Consider the following 12,466-nt stretch of genomic DNA (forward strand, 5'->3'; position numbering starts at 1 on the left):
CATAAGCTTTCGTGGGTGAATAGCCACTTCGTCAGATGCATGTAATGGAAATTTCCAGAGGCAGGTGTGTGTGTGTGTGTGTGTATATATATATATATATATATATATAATATAAAGTCTGGAGATAACGAGGTTAATTCAATCAGGGAAGGTGAAGCCCTCTTCTAGCAGTTGAGGTGTGAACACCAAGGGAGGAGAAACTGCTTTTGTAGTTGACTAGCCATTCACAGTCTTTGTTTTTTTTTTTTAAATGTAGCTTTTTCAACTGTGCTGTGGATCCATTTTACAACTCCCCATAATAAATCTGCAGTACTCAAGTACTAGATGTTCTGCAGCTTTCACAACAGTTATACATACCATACAGTATACAGCTCTGTTTATTTGTTACATCAAGGTTTGTGTGCTGCTCTCATTATTATCAGAACTGGTACGGATTGTCCCCATGCTGGATTAACCAGTAAGAAAAGTCAAGAACTTCCTAATCATGAAAACAGCACCTTCTCACTATTAGTGATATTCCCTGAAGGTCAGAGTTGAGACACATTCTCAGGACAGTGGAAGGCAACTTTCCATGCAAAAATTAGTCTCTAAAGCTGTCTGTCTAGAATGTTCATAACAAAAAATATGAATTTTTGGCCAGGAAAGGGGCATTTACACCTGTGTGTTGTGGGATTCTGTGGCTGTATCATGCTGTGGATTTTTTTTTTTCTTACCATTGATGATGTGGTTCTTATATTCAGCAGCACTGGAGCACATATGCAGTTAAATGAATACTTTTTGAAGAACAGCTTGCTGTCAATGTTAGTTGTCTAATTAAGAAACTACAGCAGTTACTGCTGAACAAAACAGCCCAACTGTGAAAGAATCTAAAATATGTTGTAACAAACAACAACTAAAGACCTAACAGGCATTATACACAGAGGCACTGAGCATCGTAGTATTTGTGCCCACTGACTTACTGCCAAAACAACACCCTATTGAAGAAAAAAATAAGGTGCAGAATCTGATAGTAGTTCACCCTGTGGGCGGGGGGGAGGTGGGGTGGGAACTGGGAGTAGAGATGCAAGCAGTGAGGTGATCAGTATCTCTTCCCTATGTCAATAAGTAGCAGAAATGGAACAGAGGTGGTTGCTCTGATGTATGTAACTAATCCTGGTGCATGGCATCAGATGTTAGTGCTCCTCGTGGCAACATTAACTCACAATGGTATTTTTACTATATTTTTTGCTGATGATCTAAGAAATTCTGAAATAGATTCTAAGGAACATGGTAAACATCTAGTGTGACTTCCTGAAAAACACAGGCCATAGAACTTCCCCCAAATAATTCAATTATTAATAATTCCAGTGAGCGGGAGAGATCTTTCTGAAGATTGTCAATGTTGCATTATTTTTCCTAGTGGTCCTGTGTCAGAATTCTGAAATAACTGATGGGATGGGGAATGACAACTAAACAATGAGTTGCATTTTGATGGAAGATCTTGTCTGACATCTGGAGGGTCATTAATTAACAGGATAAGATCATCAAGAAGGATTTCCTAAAACAAGAAACTCCTAAACAAATTTTGAGACATAGCTATGTTAATCTCGACCAAATTATCCCACATGTACTAGGTTAAAAACAGGAAACTTGAAGTTAATGGGAGTTTTGCCTGTGTAATGTTTGAATCAAGACTTCAGGACTGACTCTGATTTTAAGGGAGGAGATGGGAACATCCTTCATATATTTTAAGATGCTTGATTCAAGAATTCCAGGCTTGCATTTCTCCCATAAGATGGAGCTAAGCAACTGCAGAACTCTACAGACATGGGAATATGTTTGCCAAGTGCAAGTCTAGAAGCATTAGGGAAAGAAAAACAGGGTGGTTTTTTTTCTGACACCACAGGAGACCAGAAGAAGGGTATCACTATGATTCTAGCAGCCCTGAGTGGTTAAACCAAGCATACCCTAGGTACTGGCATTGTCATTTGTTTGTTTGGGGAGACATACAGACCTGACAACAAATATGTGCACTGGTTATCAGACCACTGACATTTCATGGATATATGTGAGATCACCCACTGGGTTAGCTGTTGAGGAGAAAACTTGGACAGGGATTGCATTGCTTTGAAAATGGAAAGATCTGCCATATACAAGTATTTGGTGCCTTCAGAAGTGTGAGGGGGGGTGGGAACTACAGCAGCATTGCAGAAGTGTGAATGGATATCTTTCTCTGTATCCTAGCTGTCCTTTCACAGACAGTGGCAGGGAAAGAAGAATGTTAAGATATTTAAATTCATGAGGAATGGGGTGAGGTGACGGATATAGAGATGTAAGGATTTATTTAGGTGTGAATTGGGAGAAGTTTTATTTCTGGATAGAGAAGCAGATTTAAAAAGAAAATAAGGAGCAAGATACACAGAGTAGCAATTATTTGATTTTTTTTCTTTAATCTCAACAAGAATTTCAACTTGCTAGTGGCTTAGAACATGGAGCTATCTCAAACTTTGGGGCCACCAACAAACCTGAGACATTTAACTTTAAATACATGACTTCAAAACTACTAAAATGAAATTATCAATTTCCTTCCAGCTTGAATTGATATTAGGGTTGTCGATTAATCACAGCTAACTCACGCGATTAACTAAAAAAAAATTAACTGCAATTAATCGCACTGTTAAACAATACAATATCAAGTGAAATTTAATATTTTTGAATGTTTTTTCTACATTTTCAAATATATTTATTTCTATTACAACACAGAAAGCAAAGTGTACAGTACTCACTTTATATTATTTTTATTACAAATATTTGCACTGTAAAAAGATAACAAAAGAAATAGTATTTTTCAGTTCACCTCAAACAGCTACTGTAGTGCAATCTCTTTATCATGAAAGTGTAAGTTACAAATGTAGATTTTTTTTTTTTTTTTTTTGGTTACATAACTGCACTCAAAAACAAAACAATGTAAAACTTTACAGCCTACAAGTCTATTCAGTCCTACTTCTTGTTCAGCCAATTGCTAAGACAAACAAGTTTGTTTACATTTACAGGAGATACTGCTTACTACTTCATATGTCCCTTCATGCTTCAACCACCATTCCAGAATGCATGCATCCGTGCCGATGATGGGTTCTGCTCAATAATGATCCGAAGCAGAGCAGATCAACGCGTGTTCATTTTCATCATCTGAGTCAGATGCCACAAGCAGAAGGTTGATTTTCTTTTTTGGTGGTTCAGGTTCTGTAGTTTCTGCATTAAGTGTTGCCTTTTAAGACTTCTGAAAGCATGCTCCACACCTCGTCACACTCAGATTTTTGAAGGCACTTCAAATTCTTAAACCATGGATTGAGTGCTGTAGCTATCCTTAGAAATCTCACATTGGTACCTTCTTTATGTTTGGTCAAATCTGCTGTGAAAGTGTTCTTAAAACGAACATGTGCTGGGTCATCATCAGAGATTGCTATAACATGAAATATATGGCAGAATGAGAGTAAAACAGAATAGGAGACATACAATTCTTCCCCAAGGAGTTCAGTCACAAATTTAATTAATGCATTATTTTTTAAATGAGCATCATCCGCATGAAAGCATGTCCTCTGGAATGGTGGCTGAAGCATGAAGGGGCATATGAACATTTAGCATATCTGGCACGTAAATACCTTGCAATGCCGGCTAAAAAAGTGCTAAGTAAATGCCTGTTCTCACTTTCAGGTGACATTGTAAACAAGATGTGGGCAGCATTATCTCCTACAAATTGTAACCAAACTTGTTTGTCTGAGTTATTGGCTGAAGTAGGACTGAGTGGACTGGTAGGCTCTAAAGTTTTATATTGTTTTGTTTTTTGAATGCAGTTATTTTTTGTACATAATTCTATATTTGTAAGTTCCACTTTCATTATAAAAGATTTCAGTACAGCACTTGTGTTAGGTGAATTGAAATATACTATTTCTTTTGTTTTTTACAGTGCAAATATTTGTAATAAATATAAAGTGAGTACTGTACACTTTGTATTCTGTATTGTAATTGAAATCAATATATTTGAAAATGTAGAAAACAACCAAAAATCTTTAAATAATGGTATTCTATCATTGTTTAACAGTGTAATTAATTGTGCGATTAATTGCAACTAATGTTTTTAATTGCTTGACAGCCCTAATTGATATATAACCCAGTGGCACTTTTAAAAAAAATCAATCCAAGTCTGCAAACTGTAGGAACTGTAATCAATGAGGAGTATGCTGGTATTAAACAAAATCTAATTCATATATTATACATGGTGTTATTTCATTTGGCAAACGTTCAGTGATACAAAGGCAGCCATATTTTGAGGTATATGAACAAAATAAAGGACTTAAGCTATTTTTATATATGTATACACACACACTATATATATAGTGTATGTATAAAGTGCAGGACAGAGCTTTGTGCAATAATGTTGTTTTAGTGTCATAAATGTGGGCTGAACTCATTATTTTGTAACGGAAATATAAAACACACAGTATATCTGTGTGTGTGTGTGTGTGTGTGTGTGTGTGTGTGTATAATTATGTATTCTAACTGTTGTGTGATCATCAGTTAACTCAATTTTTGAAAAGAACTGAACTTTAGTTTGGATTAACTAATAATAGAAAGGATGTAAAAAGCTTCTCCTTTTGTTCCTTATTTGACAGATGCATTTCCATTTCCTTCCTTGGACATTCTCTGCCTGGCACCTACTTATCACATCTCCTTCAACAATTCTAGCTGTTTTGTTTTACATATAAGCAGTTATGAATATACCTCCTGAACTTACTCGTGTATTTGGAACATTAAGAACTCAATTTGCATTCAAATGTTTATTTTCATTTCTCTAGTGATTTGTATTGAAAATATATTACTTTTTAACACAGACATTCTCTTTTTATGAAGAGGAATATATAACTTGATCTTTTAAAAGTTCTAGTTCCTCTCAAACCTAATTTACATTACCTTAACATAAATGTGTTTTTTTTCACTTCACTTTTTACAATAAGTTCTTAATGCAAGCAAGCTCATTTCTCTCCTACTGCAGGAACATGTTAATGAGTAGTTATACTTCATTTGGCTTAAAACATAATAACTAACTCTCACTCTAAGCATTTTTTAGTCATGCAGCTTATGCTGTCTAACCAAAACATCTTTTTCCTAAGGGCTCATTAGATCTCCAAGACAAATGATTAATTGTTAGGAATAACATTTTCTCCAGTCCTGAAAAATGTATGGGTTATTGTATTCATGTTAAGCAGGTAATCCATGAATATGTCATTTGAAGCATTCAGTATGCTCATTTACTATTTTGGGAATCTATTCTACACATTTCCTTGCATCTGGCTGACCTATTCATAGTAAAATCAGCATAGCTACAAGATTTATAGTTGGTCTATTCTATGAGAGCCTCTTTCAGATAGGAAGCTAAAACAGTGACTGAAGACTTAATTAGAATAACTCTTCAATTACCTTATACCTTGCCTGACAGAGCTAGGACAAAAATTCTCCTTGAACATCCACAGAAATCATTTATTATTTTTCAAGAGTTAATGCAGCTTACAGCAGGATCAGTTATGGCACATCCTCTTGGCCAGGTGTTATAATGTTCTCAGATGGGTTTCATGAGTTCAAGAAATAAATCTGATGCACATGATATGCAAAGCTCACTGAAAGTTTAAGGTCATGCCCATCTATCCAAATATACATTCCAGTAATCAGCAGTAGTGTAGAACCTTACCCTATGGTTTAGGTAGTCAGGCAAATATGTACACATATACATAAACGCAACCTGTTTTATAATAAAAGTGACATTCTTTTCCCTTCTATGTTCCAGCACTGGTACCATCTTGCCACATGTCACTTTTCCTAGGATCACATCTGTCCATAGTTACAGTAAGTGAACCACTTCAATACTGGTCACATTGTTAGCTTTGTCCTCATCAGCTCAACCATTTTGACTTTTTTGTGGTTCTCTTTTCATGCTGAAGTTAATGGGAATAAAATTATGAAATCTTAACAAATATGTGTATTTCACTGCATCTCTGATTTTTCAATTTAATGCAAAGAGAGGTCAACAGAGCTAGTCAGATATCATATACGTGCCTCAGCATTCTACATCACACATGAGACAGAACTGACATTTCCTGCAGCATGCTACATTTCCCCACTTGCTCTACTATCAATATAAGGATCAGCTGTAGCTTAATGGCTGAGAAAGAGAAGATAAAGCAGAAAGGTTCTAAAGGTGGAAAACAGTGAGTTTTACTTTTCCTTGGCTATCAGCAAGGATATTGAAAAGACTTAAAAATTATTTCAGTAAGGGTGCTGATAAAAATGTTTAAAATAATGAAAAAATCAAGAAAATTTCCTTTCTGGAGCCCTGCCCCTGTTCCACCTAGGGTCCCCCCATAGTGCCCCTCCACTGCAGCCCCAAGACCAGAGAAGCTCTGTCCCCCTGCCGCAGCCCCAGGCCACAGTGGGGAGTGAGAGCTCCCCCCGGCCCTGAGATCGCAGCAGGTAGTGTGAGCTTCTCCAGTCCCAGGGCCCAGTGGGGGTCCTGGTGCTGGGGCTTCCCCTGTCATCCCTCCATCTCCCCCCCCCCCCCCGCCCACGCTTCTGCCGGGAATGGAGTTGGGAGTGCTGAGAGCTTTCCCCGATCTGCTCAGCTTCTGCCAGCGATGGGTCAAGAAAGCACTGGAGGCTTCTCTTGCTGTCCCTCAGCTTCTGCTGGGGTTGGGAGGGCTGGGGGCTGGGAGTGCAGCTGCCAGGGAACGAGGTCTGGGGTCACGGGGGTTTCCCCTGGTGCCATGCCTGGTGCAGACACTGGGGTACGGGGTTGGGGGCATGGAGTGCTTCCCCCACTGCTGCCCCACTCCCACCTGCCTGGCACTGCTGCCTGGGGGCAGGGTTGGGGCACGGGGAGCAGCTTTCCCTGCCCACCCCGGGCTTCAGAGCCCCCCAGTTGGCAGGGGCCATGGCCCCATATGCCCAGTCGCTAATCTGCCACTAGCTGTGGGGGAAGAGAGTAATATCTGTAGAGCCCTGCATGGATACAAATTTATACCCATGGATGCAGATATCCACAGATATAAATTGGTATCCGTAGAACCGCAGGGCTCTCCCGGGAACCGCAGCGGTGAAAAGAGTAGAACATGGGACTGCTGCTCCCAGGAGCCAGCGCCCTGTGCCAGCAGTCCTATTTCTTGTTCTTGAGGAAGAAACCAGGCCAAGAGAGTGCACAGTTGAGGACAAGACAGAGAGTAGCCTGTTGAGTCTGGTCTAGAGTCTATTATCAAGTGGCCAAGGAGGCAGGAACAATGATGGACTTCTACATTTATTTAGACCGGGGTGGCCAACCTGAGCCTGAGAAGGAGCCAGAATTTACCAATGTGCATTGCCAAAGAGCCACAATAATACATCAGCAGCCCCCCCATGAGCGCCTCCCCTGCCCTGCTCCCAAGCGCCTCCCACCCACCCACAGCCCTGCCGATCAGTGCCTCCCCCTCCCGATCAGCTGTTTCCTGGCGTGCAGGAGGCTCTGGGGAGGCAGGGAGGAGCGAGGGCATAGCAGGCTCAGAGTAGCGGGCGGGAAGAGGTGGAGTGGGGGCAGGGCCTGTGGCAGAGCCAGGGGTTGAGCAATGAGCATCCCCCAGCATATTGGAAAGTTGGCACCTGTATCTCCAGCCCCAGAGTTGGTGCCTATACAAGGAGTCACATGTTAACTTCTGATGGGCCGCATGTGGCTCTGGAGCCACAGGTTAGCCACCCTTGATTTAGACAGTCTTTCCCATTGATGCTTCCACTCTGAAAAGATTTAGTTTTCAGCTCCCTGGTACTGCTAATTATCCAAAACTTCTACAAAATTTCCCCAAATCTGTCTCTTTTTCTCCATCCTTACTACTACAACCTCTCTGAGGTCCAACAAGCTCACAACTATACTTCTACAATCTTCTTCTCTCTGCTCTACCTAATGCCGACCTTGTACCTTACAAATCCAAAATACTGCTACCTTCCTTTCCTTGATATTTAGGAAAATCTCTCTCCACCCAACCATATCCCCAGCCTTAGTATACAAAGCCATCTACATATTTCATTCAATGATGTTGTTAGTGAACAAAAATAGCAGTAAGGGAATATCACTCATATTAAATGTGGTCCTATACATGCTAATGTGGTCATTGTTTGAAATAGTGCCCAGGAGATAAATACACTTTGTGTTTATGCTGCTGTAATGAGGTTTAGCAGTCTTTTGATAGTTCAGGTAGGAATTCTGTGAACATCTTTCTGTAGAAAATATATCAATGTATTTACAAGGCTTAAGAAGTTTCATTAGAATTAATTACTGCAATTAGATAAGGAAATTATATAAGGAGGAGATTTTCAAAGGCATAAATGTCAGTTAGGGGGCTAACTCCCGTTAAAACTCAGAAGCAGTTAGCTGCCTAATTGCAATTGTGTCTTCGAAAATCTCCCTATTTAGTAACAGCTATACTTTAGGTAGATAATGCCACTGTCTCTCTCTCTTTCTGCCCCCTGCATTAGACTGAATTTAGGTTCCTATTTGATATGAGACAACCTAAGACATAATAGAAGTGAAGTCCATACTACTGAATAATATTATGAGATAAATCTGTCTGGCCACTGGGTGTCAATGTTGATGCACATTACATAAAGAGAAAAGAATTTAATAGGCAACAGAAAACAAATCTTTCTAAGTAGGTAGTATAAATGGATTGTTCAGGTTGACTGGAATAATTGGATTTACTCCTCCCCCATAAAAAAAAAAAAAAGATTTGCTTTACAGTAATAAAGCAGAAATAAACATGTCCCATTTTTCTTATGCTGGTTTAATATGTTTCGGATATGATTCCATTATGGAGCAGTTTGTGTTTACCAAATTTCAGCATGTTGCAGCAGCCTTAATATTGCCTTTAATGGGTTGATTACAAAAAAGAAAGCTCCTTTTTAAATACAAATCACAGTAATTGGCTGAAAGAACAGAAATCTGCAGCATCAGAAAAATCCATGAATTTTAACTGAATTTTTTTCTAAGATTTTGCTGCATTCTTCAGCACTTGTGTCACTAGCTTCTTTTTTAAAAATTCATCTAGCCCTTCTGACTTGGAAGACAGCAAATTGGCCTTGCCTGCCACCATTTAAATGGATGATTTTAAAGTCTGTGGATACATACTCTGAAGTGTGTTGATTTGCTGTCTTCACAACGGTGCATTTACTTTAAAGCCACTTAAATGAAAACAGTGCTGACCATTTCCCTATAATTGTTGTATCATTAACATGTGGCTAAAGGGTCAGATCTTCAGCTGGTGTGAACTGCCATAGCTCTATTGATTTTACTAAAGCTATGCCACTTTGCACCACTTGGAGTTGTGGCCAAATATATTCCTCCAGTGTGATGGGATATACTTGTCCTGCTGTTTCATTTCAAATGAGATCTAGAGATGAAGAGTGCTATATGAGTACACTCATAGACTTTAAGGTCAGAAGGGTCCATCATGATCATCTAGTCTGACCTCCTGACATTGCAGGCCACAGAACCTCACCCAGTCCTTGAAATAGACCCCTAACCTCTGGCAGAGTTACTGAAGTCCTCGTAAAATGGTTTGAAGACTTGAAGATACAGAGAATTCACCATTTACAGTAGTTTAAACCTGCGAGTGACCCATGCTCCATGCTGCAGAGAAAGGCGAAAAACCTCCAGGGACTCTGCCAATCTGACCTGGGGGGAAAATTCTTTCCTGATCTCAAATATGGACATCAGTTAAACCCTGAGCATGTGGGCAAGACCCACCAGGCAGACACTTGGAAAAGAATTCTCTGTAGTAACTCAGAGCCCGCCCCATCTAGTGTTCCATCTCCAGAAGTTGAGGATTTTTGCTACTAGCAGTCATGAATGGGCGATATGCCATCATAGGCAGTCCCATCATACAATCCCATTCATAAATGTATCAAGCTGTGTCTTGAAGCCAGTTAGGTCTTTTGCTCCTCTTGGAAAGCTGTTCCAGAACATCCCTCTTATAGTGGTTAGAAACTTTCATCTAATTGTTATTAAATTTTATTAATTATGAAGATCTAGTTCAGGAAAAAAACCCTTAAATATATGTTTATGTCCATTCCTATTTGGGAGGGCACTTAAGCACATGCTTTACTTTAATACATGATTAAGTCCAATTGACTTCAATGGAGCTTAAGCACTCTTCTTGAATAAGGATGCTTTACTGAATCAGGACCAACTCTGTTATAGTCTTGTTATTTATTTTTATTATTCATTTGTAAGGATATTTCTTGGGAATAAATCTGAGCGTTCTGAATATACAAATTTCCAAATATTCTATTAAATACACTTTTAACTATTGAAATGGTTGAGATGATTGCTATTGTCTTTAAATATTATTGTAAAAGTGGCATTTACATTACTGTGCTTTAAAGGATTTTTACTACCACAAAACCACACGTAGAATAAAAAATGAAAATCACTCCTATTCCTATAATTTTGGGGAAAATTTGTACGTATTTTTCCAAAATTCACTGAATAGTTCTTTTATCCCTGTAAGTGACACTGATTAAAAAGAAGTGTAGAAAAAAGTGTATTACAGTTATATGGTGTTTGACTAAACTAAACTTTTTTACAAAATTCAGAATGCTGAGGGTCTAGATGAGAAATGGCCATTCTGAAATAGGATTAAACTTCTTCCTTTTGACATTTCTTCCTGTACTTTATGTCTTCAGTTACCAGTGTTAAAACTAGTTAAAATATCTGTGTCATGCCCCTGCTGGCTCATGGCTACCTCTCATATAATTATATGGTTCACAGAGGGCAATTATAATTTAATTAAGCTGAACAGTTCTTCCACAACCTGGAATGCAAAAATCACACACCCCACATATCAATTATAAGTACCCACCTGGAGCCTATCAATAATACAAATGGAAAGATCTAATATATTCAGGGCTTTCTGACTCACGTCTGAAAAAGACTTTTCCTGTCAGCTATAAAAGAATCCTCCACCCACAATAAAACATCTGGGAACTCAGTGCCAAAAAACAGTGGAGCATTCTCAATGTCAAAGCTCATTTGTTGTGCTCCTACCCATCATCTGTGTCCATGACAACACTTACAGAATTATGGTACCTGGAACCATTCCCCCTGACTGCTCCCTAATGCATCTGCATAACAGGGAGGTAAATCAAGACCCCAGCACTGTACATTGCTAGAATGGGATGACTAGAACTGCATACAGCACTAATGCCTCCAGAAACGGTGAGTCTGAGTAAGAATGGAAATACCATAGCCATGCCCTGCACTGGCTAAACCAATGGAGCTAATATAGTTTGGAGTGTTTTTCAAAAAACAAAACAAATTAAAGATGAAAAGCAGTGCTGAACCCTGGGAGAAAGGAGAGGGATGCCAGAGATGGCATCATGCTATGTAGCAATCTTCTACTTGATCAGTAACAGACATTAATGACAAGTGGACACAGGAGATCAAAACTGTGTAGACCTATTCTGGGTGAACCTTAACTACATTAGACAGGAACCAGCAGATTTGTGTTTTTTCTGTGCTTGGGTGAACTTGGATAACTTGTCATGCCAATAAAGACTCATTGAATTGATTTAAATGAGTGCATCTCACCACACTATCCCATAGTACATAAGGCACAATGTCTATAATAATGAATATAGTGACCGTCACTAAAGTACTACCGTGACTCCTCCTATTGTCCCACCTCAGTGTTTCTCAATATTGCAAGAGATCTAAGTCCTCTTTGACTAGTTGTCCTTCACAATGTAAACTACTGTATACTTTAACCTTGCAGCCCTAAGGACAGAAATAAAACCACCAAGAGAGTTGTGAAGTTATGCACTTCACCTCAATAGCATGCTAATTTTGGGCTTAATTCAAAAACCGGTGATGTCTATGGGTTTCTTCCTATTGACTTCAGTGACTTTGGATCAGGCCATTTGTGTCTTAAAGGTCACCATATTTACTAACTGCTCACCTTATTTATGGAAGTAACCCCCTTGATTTTGGTGGAACCATTAGAGTGAATCGAGTGAACAGAACTTCAGCCTAGTTCATCAGGGAGAGGGACAGTTTGCATTTGCAGAAATCCAGATAGACAAACAGCCTAATCCTTCAAATGCTTACTACACAGCAAAATGCTCTTTACCATGATTAGTACCATTAAGCTCAAACTTACATTGTGTTATGCCATATTACAAAATATAAAGGTTGTAGGATTACACCATCCAGCAAGAAATCACATCCTCCACAATGGCTGGAATGCTAGATACTTGGTTTCTGATGTAAATTATCTCCCCACAATGCCATAAAAATCAGCTAAGAATTTCTATTTATATCTCTTTAACCATGTTGCACAATAGACCTGACTGGATATAAACATTAATGTCATAAGAATTTGACAGAACTCTTTTGTAAGTCCTGACAGGCCTTTTGTAA

The sequence above is a fragment of the Malaclemys terrapin genome, chromosome 8, assembly GCF_027887155.1.
Source record: "Malaclemys terrapin pileata isolate rMalTer1 chromosome 8, rMalTer1.hap1, whole genome shotgun sequence".
Lineage (NCBI taxonomy): Eukaryota > Metazoa > Chordata > Testudines > Emydidae > Malaclemys > Malaclemys terrapin.